This window comes from Anomalospiza imberbis, chromosome 3 (assembly GCF_031753505.1).
Source record: "Anomalospiza imberbis isolate Cuckoo-Finch-1a 21T00152 chromosome 3, ASM3175350v1, whole genome shotgun sequence".
In the NCBI taxonomy this organism is placed as follows: Eukaryota; Metazoa; Chordata; class Aves; order Passeriformes; family Viduidae; genus Anomalospiza; species Anomalospiza imberbis.
Window position 1 is genome coordinate 37,274,481 of NC_089683.1, and position 25,127 is coordinate 37,299,607.

A 25,127-nucleotide genomic window follows, 5' to 3' on the forward strand; every position below is an offset into this window, starting at 1 on the left:
GTAAACATGGAGGCTTCATAAATGTGGGAATTTTCACTCTAACAGGGAAGAAAATACTAGCTCTGCCTCATATATAGCCCTTAAACCTTGTAACAACACAGGCAACTTGAAAACAGATAGCAACACTAAATATTAATGCAGCAGATCAGGAGTCACTGATTGGACTACCATTCAACATACAACACCTTGAATAAAAGAATTAAAATTTGATACACTTGAACACCATGAAGGGCATGCTCTGCTTACATGAAAACAAAATAACCTCACAATCTACAAGGCACACTTTCAAACAAAAAGCAGAATGTGCTAGAGGTTGCTTCACTGCATTGAACACAGCGCAGAATCTTTACAAAAAGGCAAACAACTCAAAGGCTCAAACCTATTACTTTTTAAGAGAGAGAAACATAAAATAATTTAACAGATCACTTTCTGATTTGCACTTTTTTCAGTACCACTTTCAGTACTGGAAGATGCACGCTTCCTTCCAGGTAGTGACAGACACATCCTACAGCTGACATTTATGTTTCAACTCCTATTTTCTGTTTACCTTCCTCTCTGCATCCTCTGACCCCCAGCTGAAACAGCAATACAGGTCACTCAGCAGTCTTACTGTCCCTCTCTTCCTTCACCAGACTGGAAGAGAGGTAGAGAACAGCAGCTTGGCAAGATGAGGTAGTGTGCCAAGTCTTCCCCCAGTCGACATAAATACATTATATTTTCCAGATGCACATCTCTGACAGCGAGGCTAAGGATCGGCAATAGTCAACAGTGAAACGCAAAACACTGCGAAGAAGACAGGAGAGGGGAAGACTTTTGCACTGCAAGCAGTGGTTATAAGTAGGTTTTCTTTGGAGGGTACAAGATCTTTCACTGCTGCATAGCAAATCATTAAATCTCCCATAAGTTAAAAAAAAAACAAACTCAAAGTAATATTTTCCAACCTTTCACTACGAGTAGGGGCGAAAACCACATGTTTTAAAGGTCTTCCACAGTTTTATTATTAGAAGTAGAAACCCTACTGATACTGATGAGTCATTTGTATTGGCAGAAACCAAGAACACCCATTTTCTTCATGTGTTATAAAGCTCTCACTGTGGTTTTCTATTAATTACTGGTCAAAGTAGTTGACTAAAAACAAAAGAGTTGATAAGAACTCACCTTGTTTTTAAACCCTGTTCTATAGCAGCTGATTTTCTTTATCACACTTTCAAAGACCGCTTATTTTTTACCCCATTCCACAAGAAGAAGAAGAAAAATACACAAAAGATAACTACGAATCTAAAACTCCCTCATAGTAAATCCAGAACTGCAGATGGCTAATTCACTCCACTTCTGCAAAGGCTTTTGTGATCAGCTAAGAAAGAAAGAAGAAAGGAGGGAAGAAAAAACCCAAAAACCACAACAAGAAGATCAGTTAAAAATCATCAGTCAGCAGCAGCTATCATTTTAGAATCCTTATGAGTAATCAGAATAGAGTCTGTAAATAAAGAAGCAGTTGTACAAGAGCGAGAGCAGATGAAGGAATCCTTTCATGCTAGCAGCCAGTGATATTGCCACACAGGAGGTAAAAATAAGACCAAGAAATAGAAAAATGTCGAAAATTAAAGACAGCTAAAACCAGGTTTTTTAAAGTTTAATCATAATTCCTTGCTGCCTTTAAAGAAGATTTATGCCATTAAAAGGGGTGGAGGGTAGGTAGACTCCACAGCACAGCCCGCATTTGGAAAGGGAAAACACTATTCATAGGTTAGACTTGCCATACCCAAATTCTGAACCGTGCTACGGCGATTTTTTTGGTAACACCCCAGTCACAAAAAAACAAAAACAAACAAAAAAAAAAACCACAAAAAACCCCACCAAACCCTATGTAAAAAAAAAAAAAAAAAGAAAAGAAAAAAAAAAGAAAAAACCAGAAAACAACAACAACAAAAAAGCCAACACCGACAAAAAGACCTAAACCCCAGAGGTTGAGCCTCCTGATCAGGAGCATCAGAATGCACTTGGAGCGCGACCTCTGCAGCGGCACAATGAACTTCCACTTTAGCCTCCGCACCTAGAGGAATGGCAGCCTGGCAGAATGACAGCGTGTTTTGATGTTGCTGGGGAAGCAAACCACAGCAAAGCAGTGACCGGAGAACCGAAAATAACCTTTGAACAGCGGCTCGGCGCTGCCGGTCTCTCTGCCCGCGCCTCCCATTGTGGATAGTTTATAGCCAGGGTAGCTCCAAGCTGCACCAGACACGTGAGTCAGCAAGAGCGGCTCGTAGGAAACTGCTGACATGTTCAATTGCTCGCACACACACCGAACACACCTACCCGCCAAATAAAAAACAGCCTGCATGCAAATCGGGGTGAAGGAACACCTCTACACCTACAGTTCCTGTTTTCCTGGTTCAGGTTTAAATTTTAGAGCCACCACTAAAGAAAGAAGAAAAAAAAAAAAAACAAAACAAAACTAAACAAAAAAAAAAAAAGAAAAAAAAAGCCCTCAGTGAATGTCAGCTATAGTAAGTAGCTGTGATTAAGTCTCAAGGGTCATTTTGTTTATTTAAGCTGCTTTTCCTCTTTTCAAAAAACTAAATTGCTGCTCCACAGCCCAGAAACCCTGCGTGGTGACAGGCAGCAAACAGTTCCTGTTTTTCTTAGTGGGGAAGACTCCTTTTGAACCTGTGCACCAAACCCCATCTACCCATCACAGCCTAGCTGGTTTGTTTTCGACACTCGGGAGGAGGGAAAAAAAAAAAAAAGCTTCAGGGTTCTGTTTCAACTCTTACTAGGGATAAACTGGAAATTCCCTTATTCCCTAATAGCTTTTCAAACATCTTGTTCAGCTGAGAGCAGAGACAGTTGTATGCAAATGCTAGGTCTGAGGAATAAATCTGGGAGCATCTGACCATTTTAGGTCACCTTTCAAACTAAAAAGAAGAAAAAGGCATAGCTCAGGTCCCCATGTCTCTTGCCCCTGCAACTGCCACCTGCATCACCTCCTCCTTCTCCATCTCCTTTGAGGCACTGAATCTGAGATGTCCCAGCTGGCTCTGAGGGCAGGTTTGCACCGGCAGGTGTAAACAGCAAAGGGGGAGCGGACACAGAAGTCAGTGAGGGCTGAGGGGTTACACACAGGAGCTGCAGTTCAGCCCTCACTGTATTAGAAGCTTTTACAGACAGTCTTTTTCAAGCTAAACAGGGACACATCTATTGATCTGCTGAGATGCCAGTGCAGCACGGGTGGTGTTCTTCAGATTGTTGCTGCAGCTCCTTCTGTATGAAGATCAATACAATCAAGTAGAGGAGTCTTCTGAGCCCAATTTTTGACAGATCAAAGTTCTGCCACACATGTAAACTTTTAGCATAAGGGCTTTCCCAAACTTATTCCCTTTTTTTTTTATTTTTTTTTTTGCCTGTTCTGAACACGCGGTTGCTCTTTGATCATTAGTTCTAGTAACTTAGAAGATGCAAGTCTATCACTGGTCATAGAGGCAGCATTTGTATACATTCCTCTGCTTGCCTGCTTTAAAATTGTAATTCATAGTCTAAGAGTGGCATAGTATGCAGTGCTCTTTTCAATCCACTACAAAGATGTTTCTGCCTATCTAAAAAGCAAGATGAGCACATTGCAACTCAGCTGGCTGTATTAATACATTCTACATCTTCTTGATGCAAGCTTCAAATAAATGTGTAATATTCAGACAGCTGCCAAGGTTAATATCTCTTGGTTGAATTTAAAGGAATGACGACCGTTTTTTGTAACAACCTGAATGAGTACTTTGAGCACTATTCCGGAAATCCTGCAGGAGTTACCGGGAGAAGAACTCTACTGCCCATTCATCTACTACAACAAAATCATTTAGGCACCTGCTCAAATATCAGTAAAGAACTGCAGTATCAGAACAACACTCTACACATTCTCTTAAAGCATCTGTAGTCTACAGGAACACTGAAAGCAGCAGGAGTAACTCAGAGAAAGCATGAAGTTTAAACCTGAATTTTCTTCAGCACATCAATGGAATGATTAGTGTATTTCCCCTAACAGTTCAACTCAGAAAACCCTTATACACAAGCATCACACCCAAAATGAACTGAGCTGGAAATTCAGACCCAGAGGTGAAAGAAGCATGCATGCCTTTAAATCTAAGTCAGACCTCCTCAACACTGCAGGTACATTCTTAGTGTAAACTAAGAAGCCATTCACAAAGTATTCCTTTGAGTAAAAAGGCATACACATTTTGATATGAATATATAAACCATGTTCATACCACCTAAATTAAAACCACAAGAGACACTGTTCATGTCACACAATAAATACTATTCAATTTTACCAAGTTTATTACATAAAAATGCCATTACTACTGAAAAGATTACTTTGCATATATTAATGTTACCCATCTCATTTTTTAGCTTAGTGCCATAAACCTCCCTTTTCTATGGTCTGAGAAGCCTCTTTACCTGTACATATGTGAAGCCCTACCCAAAAAGAATGTCACAGGCACACAGTGACAAAACATCTATTTCTATTCTTGAAAAAAAAACAACCTGATTTTTTTACACTACACCTTTAGAGAAAACCTAAAAGAAAATAACAGACAGTCACACTGCAGCCTCATTAACAAAAACTGGCACTTCAGACTGAAAAATCAAGCAACAAAAGTTTTAAAATAAGCAAAGGCAAGCAACTTCTGTCACATATTCCACACTACATATCATCTATACAGGGTTTTATTTTCAGCTCTTTGTCTTTTACTGTGCACTCGGAGAAAGAGATATGTAAGATTGCTATGTATTATGGAGACTATTATTTCAATGAGTATCTGAAGACTTTTCTAATGTCAAAGAATTACCAAAATCTCCTCATAAACTCAGGTTTTATGCGTAACTTCCCTTCCTCGCCAACACAAAAGAGCAAACAGCCAATGTTTTCTTGCTGCAAAATGAATGACTGAAAGCCAAGAGGAAAAGAGAGGAAGGCATCCCCCCTACATCACCAGAGCAATCTGCCAGCATGCACATTAGCACCAACAGATGCTCCAGATGTGCCTCTGGGTCAGAAAAAGATTAGGAGTACCTGTCCTAGAACTGTTTCCCAGTGTGAGACACTTCAGCATAAACAATTGCTGTTGATTAACAGATCTGTCAGCATGTGCATTAATCATCTATTCACTGCGTGCATCTTCCCCATCTACTCTCCACAATGGTAAAAGTTTTTAAAAAAATGTATCTGTTTAACCTCAAGTCTCACAGCAGAGTTGCCCAGCATTGCCCAGAAATGCACATTCTGCTCCTCTATAGCATTTCTGCAAAAGATCCCTAAATATTCCGAGAACCACCCTATCTCCAAAATCACTAGGGACCTTTCTTGCCCACTTGGCAGCTGCGTACTGGCGTACATCTGTTTGAGTGGTTCGCCCAGCGTAATACAGAGGAAACTAACAAGAAAACTAGACCTATGATCCTGATTTTTTAGTTCTCTACTTTTCCAATTAGTCACGGCTTCCTTCCATTCCTTGTAGAGCACCTTCAGAACAACCTTTGAAGCTGAAGGGTCAAATGTGAAAAGCAATGCTGAAAATTCAGGTTCAGAACACGGCAGGGAAGTACAACGCCGATCCATTTTGCTGCACAGCTGCTCAGATCCCAGTGACAGAGGGCAGGCAGGTGGACACAAAAGGCAACAAGGCTTTTAAAAGAGCAAGCCCACATTCGAGGTGAAATTTTATTTCTATTTGTCAGATGTAAAGCTCCTAGAACAGTGGTTTAGAGCTGTTGTCTATGGGACTGTTGCAGCAAAAGCCTAACACACCACCTTATCGTTTTATTCTACCCATCTCATCTCAGCAATTATCTCAAATTTCAGTATTTACATACCTGAAAAAGTCAATTTAGCCAAGCATCACCACCCTCCCCAAACTGCAGAGCATTCCACTAGCTACGGCAGAATCTCAGACAATTCCCAGCTCAATAAAAGCCCAACTTGTTTTCAGCTCGAGCCTCAGAAGAAAAAAATTAAAATATGCACAAGTTTAGCGACAGTTCCAAAGTCTCTGAAAACGGGCTTTCATCACGAAAACACTGACACAGCTTCAACAAGAGCAAACAGGAACGCTGTAATTTCCCAATCTTTCCAACACCTTAAGGAGTATTTCTAATCAGATGTCGTCCCTGCCTCACGTTTATTAGTAAAGACTGAAACCCGGGGTTTACTCCGGAGCTTCAATAGCAAGGGCACAATGATCTCACGGCGACTGAAGCGATTTAAGCGAGACACCCGCTGCATGACCAAAATAGCCCGCTCCACAAAAGGAGAGGCACGGTTTCACACTTAGCCTCTTTCATGACAGCCAGCGTCTCCGCGGCGCGCTGCCTTGCCCGCACGCCGCGCCTTAACGATCCTCGAAACTGTAACAGGAGTTCGCATCCCTCCTGGAACCCACGGGACCGGGGGTAGCGGGGGGCGCGGCGGGACGAGCCGCCCGCCTGCCCCGGGAGGCTGCAGGTGGCCGCGGCGGCGGGGCCGGGCGAGGCGCCGTGCCGGCGCTCGGCGGAGGAGCTGCCCGGGGTCCCGCCCGTGCGAGGCAGCGCGGAGGGGAGCGGGAGAGCGCGCACGGACACACGCGCGCTTGGGCGCCCGCCGCGCACTCCCCGTTACGCAACGCGCGTATTTCCCACTTTAAGGAATAAGCGCTAAGCGCGCCTGCAAAGCCCGCGGAGCTGCGGGGGCGGGGGTGCAGCCCCCCGCCTGACCCCGCGCAACAGCTGCTGTGCTTGGGAGGAAGAGGAGAAGGAGGGGAGAAGCCACGCTGCCCCCCGCGCACGGCCAGCCTCCCCCCAAACTTCGCCCCCCTCCCGCCCGTTCCCCTTCCCCGGCGGGGCTGCCGAGCCGCGGAACAGGCGCACTCACCTCGCCTCCGCTCAACTTTCGGGGGTCGCCCCTCTCCGCTGCAGCCTGGGCGGGAGGTGGGGGAGGCAGTGGGGCGGGGTGGAGTGGGCCCGGGGGTGGGGGGGCTGTTACGGCTGAGGAGGTTTGGGGAAGGGGGAGGTTGCTCTTGTTGTTGCTGCTGCCGTTGTTTCGGAAATTCTTATTAGTATTTCTCTGCGGTCAGAAACCTGCACCCTCCCCCCCCCAAATGAAAAAAAAAAAACCCGACCCAGACGATCATCACATGGCGATTGCTTTGAACCAGCTGTTTCCAGAGCCAAAGTCTTGCGGAGAAAAATAAAGGGGGAAGGGAGGGAAGGAGGGGAGGGCTGGCAGGGGGGCCGGAGGAGGAGAGAAAGCCGCAGCGGAGGGAGGGCGGGTGGAGAGAGGGCGGGCGGCGGGAGGGGGGGGAGGGGTGGGGGAGCAGCACCGCGGCGGCTGTGTCGCTGCCGGAGCGGCACCCGGGGCCGGCGGCGGTGGCAGCCCGGCCGGTGGAGGCGGAGGAGCGAAGGCGGCGCTGCTGTGCTGCTGCTGCCGCGGCCGCTGCTGCTGCCCGGCTCTGCCGACCGCCGCCGCCGCCTCCCGCGCCCCGGCCCAGCACCGCCCCCGCCCCTCAATCGCTACATTGTTGACATTCGCAGGCTGACGTCACCCTCCCCGCCCCGCCGTGCGCTCCATTCACAACAACTCTACGCCAACGGCGCAGCGCCCGCCGCCGCGCCTACGCCCGCCGCGGCCCCTACGCACGGAGAGCGGCGTACGGCCGCTCCGCGAATAGCGGCGGCGGCGCCGCCGGCGCTCCGCCCGCCCCGCCCCGCCCCTCCGCAGGCGGCCGGCGCATGCGCGGCACGGGCTCGCTCGCTTCCTCCCGCGGCAGCGCGTGTGTGTGTGCGTGAGTGTGTGTGCGTGTGTGTGTGCGCGCATGTGTGTGTGTGAGTGAGTGTGCGCGCATGTGTGTGCGCGTGTGTGTGTGCGCGTGTGTGTGTGTGTGCGCGCCTGAGAGGGGGTGCGTGCGTACGTGCGCGCGTGCCGCCAGACCCCGCGCGGCTCGCGCCGGAGGCCGCGGGGGGCTCTGGGAGCCGTAGTCCGCCGCGAGGGGCCGCCATGGTGGCGGGGGCGGCCTGAGGGGGTCCTGCTACGACGGCTGTGGCGGTGGGGAGGCACTGGCCAGGGTGCGTCGGGCAGGGCAGAGAACACCCACCCCGGTCACCCCTGGCTGCCAGCGGGGCCGCCTCGGTGTTGATGCCTGCGGTATTTTGCGCGCTCCGCCCCCCGGAGAAACCTCATCCTACTTATAGTGCCGACCGCAAGCGCCCAGCAGTCGTGAGTCAGCCGTGCCGAGCGTCGCACGGGGAGGTGAGCGCTCCCGGGACTTAGAACAAAAACAAAACCCCGAGCAAGTGTTCCCGAGGCGGGAGCGCTGATTGTTCTTCGCCTCCTCTCGGCTGTGTGTATGCGTGTGTGTGTGTGTGTGTGTGTGTGTGTGTGTGTGTGTGTGTGTCTGTCTGTCTGTGTGTGTGTGTGAGCGAGTGAAGCACCCGAATCCGAGCCCTTTTCCCACTCCGAGGCTTGGCGCCATGGTTTCTTTTGCCAAGTGGAAAGCTGTGATTCCTGCAAATTATCCTGGTGCCGGCAGCCAGTGCTTCTGAGCGAGACCCCAAATGTCAGTGGACATGAAATGCAGTTGGGAGAACCGGTGAATGAATAAGCCGCATTCTGCAAGCCCGAGTTACTCAGCCGGGCCTGGACAAGAAAACATAAAGATGAAAGACGGCTGATAAAAAGGAAAGTTGGAGAATAAATGATTCACAATAGGGGCCGTGAGTGAGATTATCTCTGGAGACATCTCTAATTAAAGGGCGTTGGATAACTAGAGGGTTACATTTTCCTGGGTCAGTGATCTTGAAAAAGAAATTGCAGTTGCAGTAAATGTCAATAAAGAATGATGGTGACCTACTGCTAACAAAAGCACATTCAGTAATTAACATGTGCATGTTTGTTATTTTTTCTGCGTTTGTCAGTTTTCGTTGTACATTTTCATCCTCTGTTTCCCCTTTTCACTACAGCCAGATGATATACTGTGTTTTCTATATCTTTTGGAGAGGAGCCATTCCTGTGAAGTTTTCTCAATGATGTCTTTTGAAATTGCATCAGCTACCTGCATTTTTGAAGTCTGCTAAACTACAGAAAACTATGTTGTCAACCTAGATTCAACTCTTTGTATTTCAGGGCAAGCATATAGTCGCTTTTCAAAAATGTGATTCTCCCCAGTTTGCATTTTGCACTATTGTCCACTTGTGTAAAGTGGAAAGCCTTTAGTTCCTTATAGTATTTTGCCCCTACTTTTCCTAGCTACATGTAGCTGCAGAATAGCACCCCACTGGAGATTTTGACTCATAAACTTCACTTTCCTTTTCCAAGTAATGTTCATATGAAGCCTTGCTCACCAGTGCCATTTAGGTTCTGGTTCTGCGGACATATATGGTGTTAAGCATGCAAAAAAGTCCCCCACAGGGTGTAAGGAGACTCATCATGTTTATACACTAGTAGGGCTGAGTTTTCGTGTTGCCTTGTTTTTCCCTGAGACACAAAAATAATTTTGTATTGGCATGAGAGATAAAAATACTATAATGAGAAGAACAGAGAGATAAAAATAAGCCATGCAGCATTTGTAATGCTTTAGTTAGCAGGCTACATGCCCGTTATGTCACTGCATTCAAAGTGCACATATTCTGTTATTTACAGCACACTACAGGAGATATGGCTCCAGGTAGTCAAAGCCATCCAAACTGGAAACAAAGCACTCCATGTATGCTCTGCCCATAGCACAATAATTGCCATTTATCTTTCTGGCTGGTGTTTTAGAATGAATGCTACTATTTGGCTAAAAGGAGGAGTAATGTGAGAATGTCCATTTTGGGTTTTATTATTCAATCTCTGCCGTGATAAAATTTGCAGTGGCTTCAGTGTGAATCAGGTCATGATTGTGCAGGACAGAGAGATCAGCACAGAGTGAAAGAAGGTAGAGCTAAGCAGGGGCTCTGCACAGAGGCTTTTTGAAAACTCACCAAGTAGCTCTATGGAGCTTTTGATACCCAAATGCTATTAATCATTTTGTGATCAACTCATAATTCAAGGCAGAGTTCACATTCCCATAAGTCACTCAGATCATGATTTTGTTATGGCTGTTGTATCTCCATATAACAGTAGAAAACTGAGGAAAAGCTGACAGTTGTTTTCCAAATACAGAAGGAATATTATACTAACCAAAAGGAATATTATACTAACCAAATGAAGCCTACTGTTTAAAAATGCTATTTTTATATCAAGTATTTTACATTTTAATGCCTTGGCTTCCCAATTCATTCCCAAACTGTTTATATTCCAGCAACAAATCTTGTCTGATACTGTTTCCATTGCAATCAACTATCTTAGTGCCTAAATCTTTGTATATGTAACTATTTCTGGACCATTTTTCTTGCAGTGCATCCAAACATATATTCCAGAAAAATATGAGCTATTTGAAGAGGCATCATGTATGGTGTCTCAAAACAATACCCAATTTGTCAAGCAATAACAACAAAATAAGGTAAGAATGAATGGGAAGAGGTGCAATTTGGAATCTGACCCAAGAATACTTTAAGGGATAACTTGTCATGAATGCTGCAACTCATCCTCCAGAAAAGGCTGCATCCACACATTCAACAACATGTGTTGGCTCAGAGTTATGGACAAATTTCCTGGTTGCATGTTACCTTTACTAACATATTAATTAGGTGGTTACTCCACACTGCCATGACTTCATCTCTTTGAGGAGGACTGCCTGCTATGGCACTTGACCTACTTTTTCAGTGGTTCCTTTTTGGATAACACAACACTTTCCAGAGTAGCTGAATTATGAATACATATTTCAATCATATTTCATATGTAAATTTAAAAGATTTTAAAGTGAATCCAATATTGTAAAACATGTCCCAACATCCCTTTCTGAGATCTCATTTGCATATCAATCTTGTAACTTGAATAGTCTTAATAGTGCCACTTGTTGGAGAGCTCTGTGTATTGCAAGGTATTTCAGTCACGTATTTATAAAAACAAATGGTTTTTTCCTAGTGAGAGGCAATTCCTAATTTAAAGTGCTATGGAAAGACAAGTACTGCAGTCTTGGCTTCAACCACGCTGACACAAAGACTTTGAATGAGCAACACATTAGTGGATCTTATGCAATTTGATCTTTACAATGGTAACGAAGGAGTGAAAAGGGAAAAATAAGGACAAATTTTGCAAGTTTTAATTCAGGAAGTTGTTATTTCCTTCTAAAGCACATTTTACCCTGCAGCATTTGGGTTGAAAAATACCAGTTTTCCTGGGTAAGCCCTGGTCCTGTGCTGAGATCTAAGTCATTATTGTTAATTAAGCACATATTCTCCTGGGTTATGCAGGTAGACTTAATGACATTGCATCATTTTCTTCGCAGTGATTAAGAAATTCACAGTTGATTATTGATTATGCTACAGGCACCGTATGTCTTCACAAGCAGGTCCTAACACACCCCAGGTACATTACGTTTCCTAGAGCACTGACAGTGCTAACAGCACGCCCTGAGTCAGTGGCGGTGACAGCTACGAAGGAGGCATTGTCATGGTGTGCAGTATCAAAGATCCACAGCGTAGTGTCTCTGGAGTGTGGCTTGACATCACATCAAAAGCTCCGCAAAGGAGCATTTGTCATGCACAGAGCTTCAGATCCCTGGCATGGTATTTTGAGGATCTGGTGAGATATAGTATTGGAAATATATTGAAGTATCAACATTGTTGCTGGGACTAAACTTACAGTGACAGGAAGCAAGGTAGGAAAACATGGCAGGCACTGACCTTTAAAAAATTGATGCAGGTAACATGATGAAAAGGGAATATAAGGAACTCTTCGTATGTCAAGAAACAGAGGGACAGGAATCATTAAGGTTTACACATTTTTTCCAAAAAGTATTTTTTGGTCACTGAGAGGATTCACTGTTTTTTATCTTTTTCAAAAAGAAAAAGAAGAAAAAAAAAGAGAGGTAAATTGTTCACATCATCTGCTTGCTGGGGTGACCCAACTTAGGTTTCACATAGCTTAATTTACACAAGTAGTTGCAACACGTATGCTAGACAGGTAGGATGAATGAGCTAAAGATTATTCTTTCCAATGGTTTTACAGGAGATGAGAATTTGTTAGCCCCAAAGCAAACACAGCCCTAGCAGCCTGCTGGTACTTTGAAGTTCAGTTCTGTGAAAAGCAGTGCAAATACAGCCCACAGCAAATCCTGGAAATGGCTAGCCAGGTTTAGGCTTTGTCCTTCCTCATTTTGTTTTAAGTCAATGCTATCTTCTGAGAATTTCTTCTGTTACTGCGTTCATCTTTTTTTTTTTTTTTACTTAGTGTGCTCATTATTATTTATAAACTGTGAGTTACATTTTAGAATTTGCATTTAGAATGGTATTTTAAAATATAACATAAAACTTCTTTTTTTAAGAGTTCTGAATGTCAACTCTCTCAAATTCCATGATTTCACAGGTCAGGATGATCCCAGAGTCTGTTTCTAAAAGCAAGGACATCTGAAATGACTTATTCAAATCTCAGTTCACATGTTCTCCTATCACTAAGAATCAGCACAGTCAAATGGTTTGAGGGCAGTTGTGGGCAAAATCTTGTTTTAGCTTAGCTTGTAATCCATCTTTTCAACAACACTTGGCCTTCAGAGTTATTGTATTAAGAGTATAGAAATCTGGCAGAAACTAACTCCCCTTGGTTTCCAGCTATCCCTGAGATCAGAGGGGCTGGGTGAGACTGAGCTTAATTTTAATTTTTGATTACAACCAATTTGATGCTGTAAATTCACTTGCATTCATTAAGATCCCAGATGTACAAATAGTTTGAGTTACACTGTAAGTCTGGTCTCCTTCACAATCTCAGATTCACAAATAGTGCCGTGTGCAATTCAGCACTGTAAGTCTGGTCACATTCAATAGGAACTTTCACAAACACAGATTTACAAACAGTGCTGTTTATTGGAGCAACATGTTATAAATTCTCCCTAGATTGCTGATGGTAAGTTCACTAGACCTGCAAAATACTAGCATGTAGCACTAAGTATGTGAGTGTTCCTGGTATGCTCCAATGCAGTCAGATGCCTAAATCTTACTAAAAATATGTTGCTGGCTTTGGGGAAGAGAGAGGAGCAAGCCCATTGACTTGTCTGCAATGTGAGGGATTTACAATGCCAGCTTCCACTTTGTGGGAGAAGTGGAGGTAGTCAAATATTCTATTACTGCTGTCATAAGTGGGGAAGGGGGGCAACCACTTCATGTGTAAATGGACAGTTACAAAGAGAAAGAGTACAAAGTTTGTGGGTCCTGTGCAAGGCCAGCACACAACCATGACACCTTGCTACCACTCCCTCTTCCACTTGGCCAATTGATGAGGGTCATCCATCCTCCTGATAACTTATTGCCCCATCAGCAGACCATCATGTCCATGGTAAGTCCTTCACCACTGTCTCATGGAAATCCCTTCACCATATCAGTTATGGCATAGCTCATGGCTGTAGGCCTCATTCCTAACCCACTTATCCAGAAAAGTGAAAATATCTGCAGCAAACTGTGAGAGGAAACAAAACATCTGCTTTGTCCAGGCTGTCGTTCTGCGAATCAAGGGATGCACAAAAGGATTAGAAAAATGCTTTTTTTCTCTTGAACAGTGCCAAAGGAGGGAAAACATCTGGGACTGGAGAACAAAGAGGGCATGCAGAGGTTAATCTAGATATAACATAGTGGTGTTTGTGTTCTAGATACTAAATGTCAGGCTGGAGACTTTTTTCCATTCAAGACCAGTCTAGGTCACAATTCTGACATGTCACAGGACACCAGTTATTTGGCAAGATTTAATTCAAATTCATTATTTTGGGAAGGAGCAGAGGATAAATAGGAAGAAAAGCACTAATCTGTAGAGAGAAATTACTGTTTCTAAGGACTCTTCTACTCCACGTGGTCTTAAATATCAATGGGAGTTTATACACATGTGCCAATGGCTGAATAAACTTAAATCCACTTATTAAGAGTAAAAGCCTAGAGGTAATTATTACTCACAGAGTTACTGAGTTGGTAACAGTTGTGACCTTCTAGCACCCATGATTCTGCTTTCAGTGCATACTGTAATAGGGGCTTTTTCTTTCTTTCCTGGATGGACTGTGCAGCCACAGCAGAGGACATCTGGCTGTTGTCTTATGGAAGTCAGGAGGAGTTTAATCATAACTGGCAGTTCTGTTGGGATGTCTGACTGGATGCCTGGCTTCCTCCTGTGCCTCTGGCACTGTCTCTCAGTGCTGTCTGGGCTGCTGTCATGGTGGCTGTGTGCTCCCTTTGCCTCTACAGGAGGAGGAATACTGAGCAAGCTGCTGCTTAAGCCTTACCTGGAGAGGTATTTCTGGTGATGAGTCATGCAGGATGTAGCAGATGGAGCCATGGGGACAATGCAGTGCTGGTGTGACTGGGAGAGGAGCCTGGAGCACTGGGGTTGGGCAGTGGAGATGGAGGGGAGGGCAAAGCAGAATGCAAAGCCACCAGCTTTGTCAGAGCCCGGTGGTAGTAGACACAACTGTGTTATGGGGGAAGTCCGAGGTGTCCAGTGTGTCTTCAGAGGGAAGGGTGGGAAGTGATGCACAACAACACTTGGGAAGGTAAAATTTAAAAGTCAAGCCTGATCATCGTGTAGTTTAATAACAACATGTGCTTCATGAAGCTGAAACATGACTGGAGCATAAAAAGGCTGGTGCTGGTTGAGGATGGCTTCTGGATGAGCAGAGACTGGAGAAGGACTGGTGGGAGTGCTTGGGGGAAACACGGAGGGTGCAGATGTACTGGCACTCAGTAGGCACACACTGGCCCTGCTGGCATGGTGGCTCCCTCTGCTTCTGAGGGCCTTAGGGAGCTGTTGGAGTATTTTGGACTTGTTATTAAAGGCTAAATGCCTGACATGCTGCAGTTCCGAAAGGGTCTGGGGGGTTGGAGTGCTTCAGTGCTACACTGAAGGCTTTGGCTTTTGCAGGGTTAGTTCATTTTGCTTTTATCTCTAATACTAACCAAAGACTTGGGACCCCAGTGAAACTGGCTTTCCACTGACATATTTAATTATCTGTTTGATTAATTTACTTTTCACATTCATTTCTTTTGCTTTTTACAAGAATGCACCTTAAGCAAAGACCAGGGCAGAAAATATATTTCGGTAAGGATGAAGATAGCTCTTTTCATGCAGAGGGATTTATAAGCTGCCTTCAACTATTTTTTGATTAATAGATAGTGTTACTGAAGTGTTAACACATAAGGCAGAAGTCAAGCCTCTGTTATTTTTCTCTCTTAGAGGTGAAAGCAGAGTGCATTGGCTTGCAGTGTGTGGTGTTTTTGTGGGGTTTATTTAGGAGCTGCAGCAAATAATTGTGACCTCTGATTAGAGGAGCGATTTAAAACTGCTCTTTGCTATGTTAACTTGAAGTTGTGAACTACAAAGGTTTGCAGTGAATAGCTTATGAATAGAAAAGGGACTCTGTTGGAACTCGCTATTATGTTTGAAGTTGGTAGAAACTAGAGATTGAAAAGACCCGCTGGTTCACTGAATTAATTCATTGCACATGCAAGACAGAAACTCCTGGCACACTGATATCCTTCCTATGTTTCTCAGGAAAAAGAAAATATGTTGAGATGTTTCTGGACAAAATGCTTTGACACAAGGCAATCCATTAGGATGTCTACATTTTGACCCAGTCTGCCATCTATTTAATTTTTACATTAAATTTTCAGCGTCAGTTGCAGAATGACTAAAAAATTAAAGCTTCATGTAGAAGAAAGATGATTTATTATGTATTTCTCTTTCTTGCAGTGAAAGGAAATGTTATTTTGTAGCTACTTCTGTTCTGATTTCCTCTGAAGAATAGTTAGTTTAGTCTAAATGTAGATGTTGTGAAAACATAAGTGAAACACAAGGCTGATAACGTTTTTATTTTCTTTTGGTTTTTTGTTTTTTTTTAAATATAAGTCAGAAAATAATTTTTGAACAACTGGCAACCCACGGCTTTTGAAATCCAGTAATGATACAGTAAAATCTTGTAAGCAGTAAGGAAACAAAATATTGGTGATGTTTGGTGATTATGCCAAGCGAAAAGAAGAAAATAAACAAAGTCTGTAAAGAACGGTGAGCAAATTCCATGTGAAGAAATTTCACTTGTCTAATCATTGAACCTAACTTAATTTAACTAGATGTGTCAGCCAAGAAATCTTTTCCTTGTTCCTTTTTTTTTTAAATGGACTTTCATAGGAAGATGATAGAGTTCCTCGAAGGAATAGAATTGCTAGCTTCAATTTGTGAATGGTACAGCCTACTTTTGTCTTTAGCTTATGAAATTTGGTCTATTTTGTCATGACTACTTTATTTGTTAAAAGGTAAAATGCACATTGGGCAAGTGCTCTATAGCGATTTGCATAAAAAGTGATGACAAAGAACAATTAATTCCTCATTATTATGCAGTGAAATGCTACTTTGCTCCTAAGTGACTGTAGAGGAAGGTTTTTTCCCTGTGTGTAAATCTGTTGCGGCATTGTTCTAAAAATAGTACTTAAGAGCCCTCTGCACTCTTTATAAATCAGGGTCTTTGACACTCCAGTCGGTTCTCAACAGAGAGATTTTTGTCACACATGCTGAACACTACAAGTATCGCCCCAAATATTCATCACAATAATAAGCATCAGAATTTTGTTAGATAAGACAAGATAGAGTAATTTAGTATTTTGTCAAATTAGATCTCTATCCTTTTTATCTGGAGATCAGTATTCAAAGTACACTCAGATCACACACAAATAGAAACATATTCCTGCCACACACAGCTAGTCTGTACAGAACAAAGAGTCAAGATATCGTTGTCTATGAAGGCTTGATTCTGAGTACAGATTTCATTACCAGCTCACCATAGGATAATGAAATTCCTTCAGGGCAAAGATGAGGTACATCAAAGAGGCAGCATGGAGAGGCAGACTTTGTTAGTGCATGCTCTGTCACCTGCATTACTGGTCCTTGCCTGCCTTTAATTTGTAAGGAAATGCTAGTAATTCAAACCCTTTTATTGGACCAACTTATATTTATATATATCTACGTGCATAAATGTGTGTGTATACACAGAGAAATATGTATTTTTTAACATACAAAACCTTCTGGAAGTTGTTTGGCTTTGCAGCTGAAATGGAATACAGAAAATAATTAATTTCTTGCAAGCAAAAAATTGCCCATACAGGTCCTAAAAGCATCTTTGTATTTACTAAATAAATGCTGTCTGCGCCATGTAGATAAATAACCCTTCCTGCAACTTTGCCTTTTTATTTCTGTAGCAATTCAGAGTGACTTTAGTGCCTATGGAAATGAGAGGACAATGTTCAGCAAGACCAGGAGCTGCTGAAGACATGAATCACTAAAGCTTTCCCACAAAGCTTTGCCAATTTGGGAACAAAAGGGTTGCCCTACAGAAACACATCATGGGTCTATCTAGTCCAGCATCCCGCCTCTGGCAGCGGCCAGTAACTGATGCTTCAGAGCAAATCAAAACCACAGTAAGCACCTAGCTAATTATGAGATGCGATGCGTAGAGGAAAAAAAAAAGGTTGGTCCTGACTCACAAGAGAGCAGTTTATGCCCTGAAGCGTGAGGTTTGATTTCCCTTGTATCCGTTTGCTTAACTCACACAGTTGCAAATACTATTTATGCTTAAAAGAGTTTCTAATCCTCTCTTGGATTCTAATCAACAATCTGCCTCAATAACTCGAGAGTTACCAGGAAGTTCTCGGGGCTGAGCACACACTGCATGAAAGCTTTCTGCTTTGCTAGTTTAGGGAAAGTTTTCCAGCCTTGGCCTAACACCCACTGCCCCGAGGATCATACCTAATTGTCTAGATGAAAAATACCCAAGCTACCACTCCCTTCCCCCTGAGCCCTGCCTAACTGAAGCAGTTAATTCTTTCCCAGCCCCCACTTGCGAAACCATTGCTTTGGAGACATTTCTTTTGCTGGCACTGGGCAGTGGCTCCCCCTTTCTATCCTTCTAGGTTTGGACAGGTTCCTCTGTGTGTCTTACATCTCTACGTGAGAGGTCTGCCAGCAGTCAGAGGATGCTGACTGGCCATGCTGCCTCCCTCCCACTGTTGCAAAGGAGAGAGCAGTGGCAGGGAGAGGAACAGGGCATAGGGAAGGTTCACAGAGGGCAGCAGTGATGTCAGTTTCTTTCTGCTCTTTCAGTATTTCCTCATGAAATAGCAGGAGTTCCACTTGGACTGCTCTGTGTAAACATGCAGTGCCTATGAGACTCCCTCTTCTTCCCAGCTTAGTCCAGATTTTCTCCTCTCCTGGGCAAGAATGCCAGCAACGCTTTCAAATCATCTTTTATGATGACCTTGCATGACCTTGAGCAGCACTGCAGCGTGATCCTGGCTCCATTACAGCAGAGTGATAATCCTCTCTGCACTCTCTCCATTCCATGTGGTTTTCTATTATGTACATCGCAAAATGGTTATTTAAATCCAGCACATGGACCTTAACAGCGATACCAGAAGGTAAAGGAGATCAAAAAAGGCTTAACTGCTCCCCTTGGGGCCTAAGTGCTCAAGCCTAAAGGTGTGAGCCTGAGCTCCTAACAGAGAGGTGGCTTCTAAACAAGGAGGTTCCCAAACTCTGCAGGTTTTCATCCCAAAGTTTTGCCTTCACAGCCTGAGGCAGTCATTGCTGCACAGGTGAAGGAAGACAAGCCTTGGTTTTGAGGTGGCCAGCAGACTGAGGGTGTGCTGACACAGCTCCAAACAGCTCTCATGGCACTGCTGCCATGGCATCCTTGCCTCTGGCTGTGTTTTTGCATCCCTTCCCTGCTCCTTGTCCCTAAGGCAGGCACTGGTGTTGCAGTACACCAGTTTGAGACCTCAAGTGGCTGCACACTTCTTTGCAGAACTAGTTTTCTGCCAGCATAACTTCCTGAACCAGCTGACCAGAGCAGATAAGACCAGGACATGTGCAAAGGGAGGAGTGGGAATGAGAGTCTGGGGATAGGGCAGAGCACCTCATCTTGATGTGGATCCACTGCCTCGAGAGCCCAGCAAAGAGGCACCCCTGCCTCAGCCTGGCACCCCAAAAGAGGCTGATCTGCCTGCTTGGTGCTCCCCTCTGAGGAGGCTCCCCAGCATCTGACCAAGGGCAGCACCTCTGCGTTTTAGTGAGGGGCGGTGCTGTGAGTCCAAGAAGAGAGGCAGTTTGGTGCAGTGGGGAAGGAAGGAGGGGAGGGGACATGGGGGTCAGGTAGTGGGCTCAGACAGTGAAGAAAAAGTGATGAGTCTGCTGGCTTATTGCAGGCTTAGAATGGGGAACTCTTGAACCTTTTGTGCCCTTCTGTGTGAGGCAAAGACACTGGGCAAGTTGGGAGTGCAGCAAAGACTGGGAGCAAGCTGCTTGCATGAGCAGTGAGGGTGGGCATATTCGTGTTTTGCTGGCTGATGTCCATTTCCCTTCATGCTTTCTCCGTACCTAAAGTCAGCCATGCTTGTTTCTACCAGCTTTCCCGGGATGTCTTCAGCTGCTGCTTCAGCTATGGCAAACGACAGAACTAAAGCCAAATCAGACTCCAGTTCAGCAAAGATCTCCACACAGAAGAAACAGCCTGCCAAATGCAGAGGTCTGAAACTGCCTGCAGTGTGTTGGTCTGTTTACCTAGCATGGCTCATGCTATTTTATTTGCTAAGTGTCATTACATGCATCCTGGGAGAGGTGGGAGGAATGCCTTCTGCAACCTATACTGAATTTTTCTGAAACCATGATGTGAAAAGAATGCCATTTCATGTCAAGAAACTGTTATTTCACCTAGCAGCATGTTATTTTGTATTCCTCAGACTACATTTTACCTGCCTGGGGTGTATATGTGTGATCTACTGAAATCACTCGCCATCTTCCATAATTTATGCTGCTCTTCAGTCTTATCAGTTTGCATAAACTTCAGTGACACTTTGTCATTCCTCTCTAAATCATTTTGAAAAATCATTTGAGGAACAGCACCAGATCCATGGTGTTCTGTGTTTCTCCTGCTTCACTTCCCAGACCAGGTTCTGAGGTAGCAGGATGACACAGCAGAAGAAAAATCACAGCAGGAAGGTGTGTATTGTCTCAATAGTAAGAAATTGGAATGTATAATATGGTAGCATGAACCTTGGCATACCTATTCAGCCTAGCAGTGTCATCCCATGGTGGTGGAGGCAAGGAGAATCCAGCTGAAAGAAAATGTTCCCCTTTTTCTTCAGGCAATCTCTTCATAAAACCTCACAAGGAGCAAATAAACATAATGGAAAAGGGGAGATGTGAGGGGTGATCTCTAAGACACTAGGGGCTCAGCATTTACTATTGTCACACAGGACTGTACCCAGATTATTTGTTTCCTATTGCTTAATCCATTTATAACGCAGTGTACAAATCCACAGTTTGTCATTTGACCCACTGCTCTGCTATGTGGAGCTCTGTCAAAGGATTTTGACCTGCTGACACTTTCTGCTTCCTTAATTCAATGGGACACTTTTGCGGGTTGGCGGGAGAGAGCCGCAGCTCAGCTGGCCTGATCCTTCACCCCAAATTTACATGGTCTGTGGCTGCACATAGTGAGCATCCTCAGTGCTGGGGTTGACCCTGCCTACCTTCCTTTCTGTCTCATATTTTGGAAGAGAGAAATTCTTCAGTCTTGAAAACACCCTTGTTTATCCACATCGCATGATCTTGCCAGTCTCTCTGTTCTGAAGTTTAGCTTCTGAACACTCCTGAATTCTTTTAACTTCATCAGCTTAGGTTTTCTTAACTTGCTGCAGTGCCTCCTCTTCAGAAATGTTTATCTTCATAATAGCACAATCAGCATTTCAATAAATTTCAAAATCCCCCACTACAGTGAGAACAAATGTAAATAATAAATTCAGCTTCTTGAAAATGTCTTAATCCTTGTTAATTGTGTCCTTAATTCCGTAATGACCGGAGGGCTTACGGAGACACACATGCAGTTTTATTTTATTTATGTTTAGTCTATTTGAATAATTATATATCGTTTATCTTATTATCTTTGGCTGTTTGCTCCCTCTCCTCCCTCTGAATTACTGTCTATTTACAGTTTACTTGTGCTGAGCTGGTTTGGTCAGAATTTCTAACATGTCTGTGTGAAAGCTCCCTCAGTGCTGTCCTGGAGGCAATGTCTCTGAAGTTCACAGAACCACATTCTACTACAGCAGCTCCTGCCTTGAAAGAGCCTTCAAGGCACTGAAATTTTTTATAAAGGTTTGTTTGCCTCAGTTCAGTATGATAAAGAAGTCCAATGCAATATTTCAGTGAGGCATTTAATTTTTAAAATATAGTTATCATTAACAATGATATTAGCCAGAAGAGCAACTTTAACTTAAGGTTGTCAGATACTTTCCTCCTGTCAACTGCATGTAATTCCCTCATTTTAACCATTGCAGGTGGTTTATTCTAGGCTCTGTGTCAATCTCATCTATTAAAACTGTCTTTTTTTGTGAAGAGGAGTGGGCATTTTTGGAAGCAAGGAGGGCCAGGAGGTGAGGGAGGCAGTGAGAGTGGAGCTGAATGAGAAGCTGGTAGGAAACACTGAGACTACCTGACCCAAGGACCAGGGCTGAAACACAGCACCTGCACCCATCCGTCTCCCTTGGCTGCCTGTGGGGGTGATTTACAGCACTGCCCTTTTGGAGTTTGTGATTTGTACAAACGAGGCCCAGGATGGGACTGCAAACTTAATTTGTATGTCTGATGTAAACTAGCAGTGAGGCAAACCTGTAAAGATGCACAGCTAGTTCACTACCTTAGCCAGCCTTTAATTCCAAGTAATTTCCATTTCTACTCACCACTGAGAAGGTCACAAGAGAAAAACTTTTGACTAAGTAATCTTTGCCTTCTTTTTACAGCTTTGGTACAAAAAGGATTAATTAAAAAGGAGAGGAAAATAATCTCTTCCTTTCTCTTGTCATGAGAATTACATGTGCTGTGTAGAGAGTCAAAAGAAGCAAGTGCTCTAAGTAGAGGATTATTTTATGTATTTCATGGGAAAAAGTTGTTCAGCTCTTTTCAAAGCAAACTATGCCTACAGTACTTTAAAGGGAAGTAGGAGGAAATGATAATAATTATATCTGAACTGGCTTAGGGCTAAATTCTGCAGATGAATATGGGTGTGACTGGGCAAAATGTTGTCTTGATGTTAACCTGAAGGGAAAATGAACCTATCAAACCCAGATTCATTTGGCCAAAAGTGTTACATGTGTTTTTGTCTATTCACACAAGCATATTTGATATTTTTTTATTTTTCTTATCTGAATGTGCAAATTAGCCTATTCTTTATTCATCTTTGTAGGAGAATATTCATATGCAAAAGTATGACAACTTAGTTTCAGTATCTCAGTCTTGAAGATCCCAAATAGCCAATATAAATATTAGTGTAGAATATAAAATTAAAAAAAAAAATAATGACAACTTGGGTATTTGTGGATTTTGCTCAGAAGTAGATAGGAAAGTGAAAGACCCATAAGCTTATCCTTATCTGTGGAATTAGGAATATCTGTAGGATAGATGGGATTATGTTATTGATCAAGGCAAATAGCCATGTTCATAAAGAGTAAGAAATAAAAAAAATATTAAAGGGAGCTTAAGAATGTAAAACTTTAATAAGTTGGACATTATAGACAAATCAAAGAAGAACTAAAGGATAAAAGAGTCCAGTCACATGTGGTGAAAAAGAGAGCTGTGCTAAAAAGGGTCCAGTCCCATATGGTGGAAAAGAGAGCTCTGCTGCAGCTCGTAAGTGTAGCAGTCCTGGTGTTAATGAAAAGCAAGGTTTTTTTCAACATCCAGAATTGTATGGGTTAAAAAATTCTCTCTCAACTGACAAGAGCTCAGCTAAACAGATCAAAAAGAGAAGGAAAACCAAAACACAAGCTCAGAAGTTGCCTTTGCCTTGTACCAGGAGTCAGAAAGTGTCAAAAGATGTGTCATATCTTAAAAGGCTAAATGAAAAGTTATAGTTCCTCAGTACACGAAGAAAGAAAAGCTTTATTGAAATAGTTTCTTTGTCGCATCCGATAAAAATATTATGAGGACAGCATGTATAAAAGAGTAAGAAAAACAGAGGTTACTGGAAATTCATGTAAAGACAAGTTTCTCTATCTTACAGCATAACAAGAGAAAGCCATCACTCACAATACAAGTATTTCTAATTATATGGTGGTTTGGGGTTTTTTAAAGTTTCTGGACTTTTCTGCTAAAAACCTATGGCACTTCCTGAAAACTGACTGTTACAGATGTTACCAGAGTAGCTGGAAAACCAATCCGTCTTTCTGAACTCGGATTAAGAAACGAGTATATTTATGTTCTCCAAAAATGTGTTTTTTGAAGTGAGTGGCCAAGATTTTCACAGATGAATTTTGCCATAGCATCCACAAGTAGTGCCATACCAGGGGCCGTTCCTTCAGCAGTGCTGTGCAAAACATCTTCCCCTGCCACGGAATGTGGCTGTGTTTGCAGAGCTGTGTGGATGTGCATCCTCAGTGGGGCTGCCACTGCTAATTCTGGGCCAGTTTGCTGTAGTGAGACCTGGAAAAAGGCTGGAGAAAAGGTTGCCTCTGGCACATACTGAAGTTTCAGTAGTTCCAGCACTTTGTTTTTCAGTCTCACTCATTGTGCTGACTCCTCCGGCCAGGTCTGGATGAAAGTAGTTGACAGAGTTGACCTTGTCCTAGTTTAAGGCAAATTTGGGAGGAAACCTCCAAATGGAGTCCCTCTAGAAAGCAAATTCAAGCAGCGCGCCCCCCCACCCCACCCACTGGTTTGGGAAAGGTTTCCTTTTAGAAAAGTGGAAAAAACTGTTTATTTAACAAGCAAATTATTCACAAGTATAAAAAATGAATAATATTATGCTATAAAACCTCTCGCTGTTCTGAAGAGATGACAAATTCAGAAAGTCCTTCTTTAGTTCAGAGAGAGCCCTCTGTGGGTGTTTCTCAGCTCACTGAGTGTCTCTCAGTCCCTCCAGTGCTGGAATGCAGCGTCCTGGGACCTGGCGGGCCACAGGCATAAGCTCCCAGTGTTTTTCTAGGTTTTTGGTCCAGAGCAGGTTTGAACAGTTCCAGAGAAAGAAAAAGCCACAGTCCAGGGAACTTTTCTGCCTCAGCTAGTTAAAAAACTAATTAAAAGGAAAGGAGAGTTGTCTCCCACTCCATGTCTGTGCTGCAGACAACACACACCAAGAGAGAGAGAGAGCCAAAGCTCTTATCACTATGTTTTTGAATACGGCTGTGAGAAAATTCTACCCTTTTTCCTTCTCCCCCACTTCACCCTCAGATCTAGTTTTGAAGGCACAATACTTATTTCTGGGCTAAACAGACTAATGGGGATACAATTCAGCATCATAAAGTCACTCCAGGAGAGACCTGTACACCATTTTTGTAAATCTGAGAGATTTCTGCTCCTTGTTCCACTGGAAATACATGAGTGGGACTGAAGGAGCCAAATGAAGCTACTACTTTTCTCGGGGGTGAGCACTGCAATATTTCCCCCTAAGACACATGTTGTAGGTTTGAGCTATAACATTTACCTGCAACTGATTTGAAACTTAGTGGAACTTTGAATGTGTGCTAAACAAAGTAAGTGGGAACCATTTATTTCTAAATAGCCCAACTGAGTCTAGACCTTCTTTCAAGACAATTTGGGATGCTACTTAAGGCCTAAGTTGCTGAAGAACCCTGGTATTCACCCTGAAAATTGTGGTGAGATGAAAAGTAGGTAAAGCGAGGGAATACTCAGGTGGGCTTCTGAGCCTGTTTAGGGCTGCACTAATGATGGTGAGGGCAATGACCATTGTCTTTGTGCCTGGTGTGACAGACTCTCCCTGCCACAGCCATGTGGCACAGTCAGAGCTGGCTGGATTTGAAGATTTACAGCGTTTCTTAGAAATAGCCCAAGATTGCTACTAGAACTACTTGCAGAATTTGTAAGCTGCAGCAGCCTAAATTCAGATTGAATGCAAACACAGTAAGGATTTTGGGGAGTTAGGATGCAGGCATCCTCAAGAATCCCAGCTCAGATACCAAATAGACCCTTTTCCTGACCTATAATCATGTTG

At 43.5% G+C, this 25,127-nt stretch overlaps 1 protein-coding gene and 1 long non-coding RNA gene across 4 annotated transcripts in view; one reads left to right on the forward strand and one right to left on the reverse strand.

Annotated features, from left to right (window-relative positions):
* BACH2 (BTB domain and CNC homolog 2) overlaps positions 1–7,588 on the reverse strand; it is a 187,616-nt gene extending 180,028 nt beyond the window's left edge. For 2 of the 3 annotated variants that reach the window (XM_068184046.1, XM_068184040.1), the window contains exon 1: positions 6,896–7,588. The gene's annotated coding sequence lies outside the window, so the exon portion shown is untranslated. The remainder of the gene's footprint in view (positions 1–6,895) is intronic. The other variant, XM_068184041.1, reaches the window with a different exon arrangement.
* Positions 7,589–7,772: 184 nt separating this feature from the next.
* On the forward strand, positions 7,773–18,348 carry LOC137470565 (uncharacterized). The gene is made up of 3 exons (XR_010997130.1): positions 7,773–8,380; positions 8,449–10,502; positions 17,326–18,348. It is a non-coding gene; the product is annotated as an uncharacterized lncRNA (long non-coding RNA).
* The last annotated feature ends 6,779 nt before the right edge of the window (positions 18,349–25,127 follow it).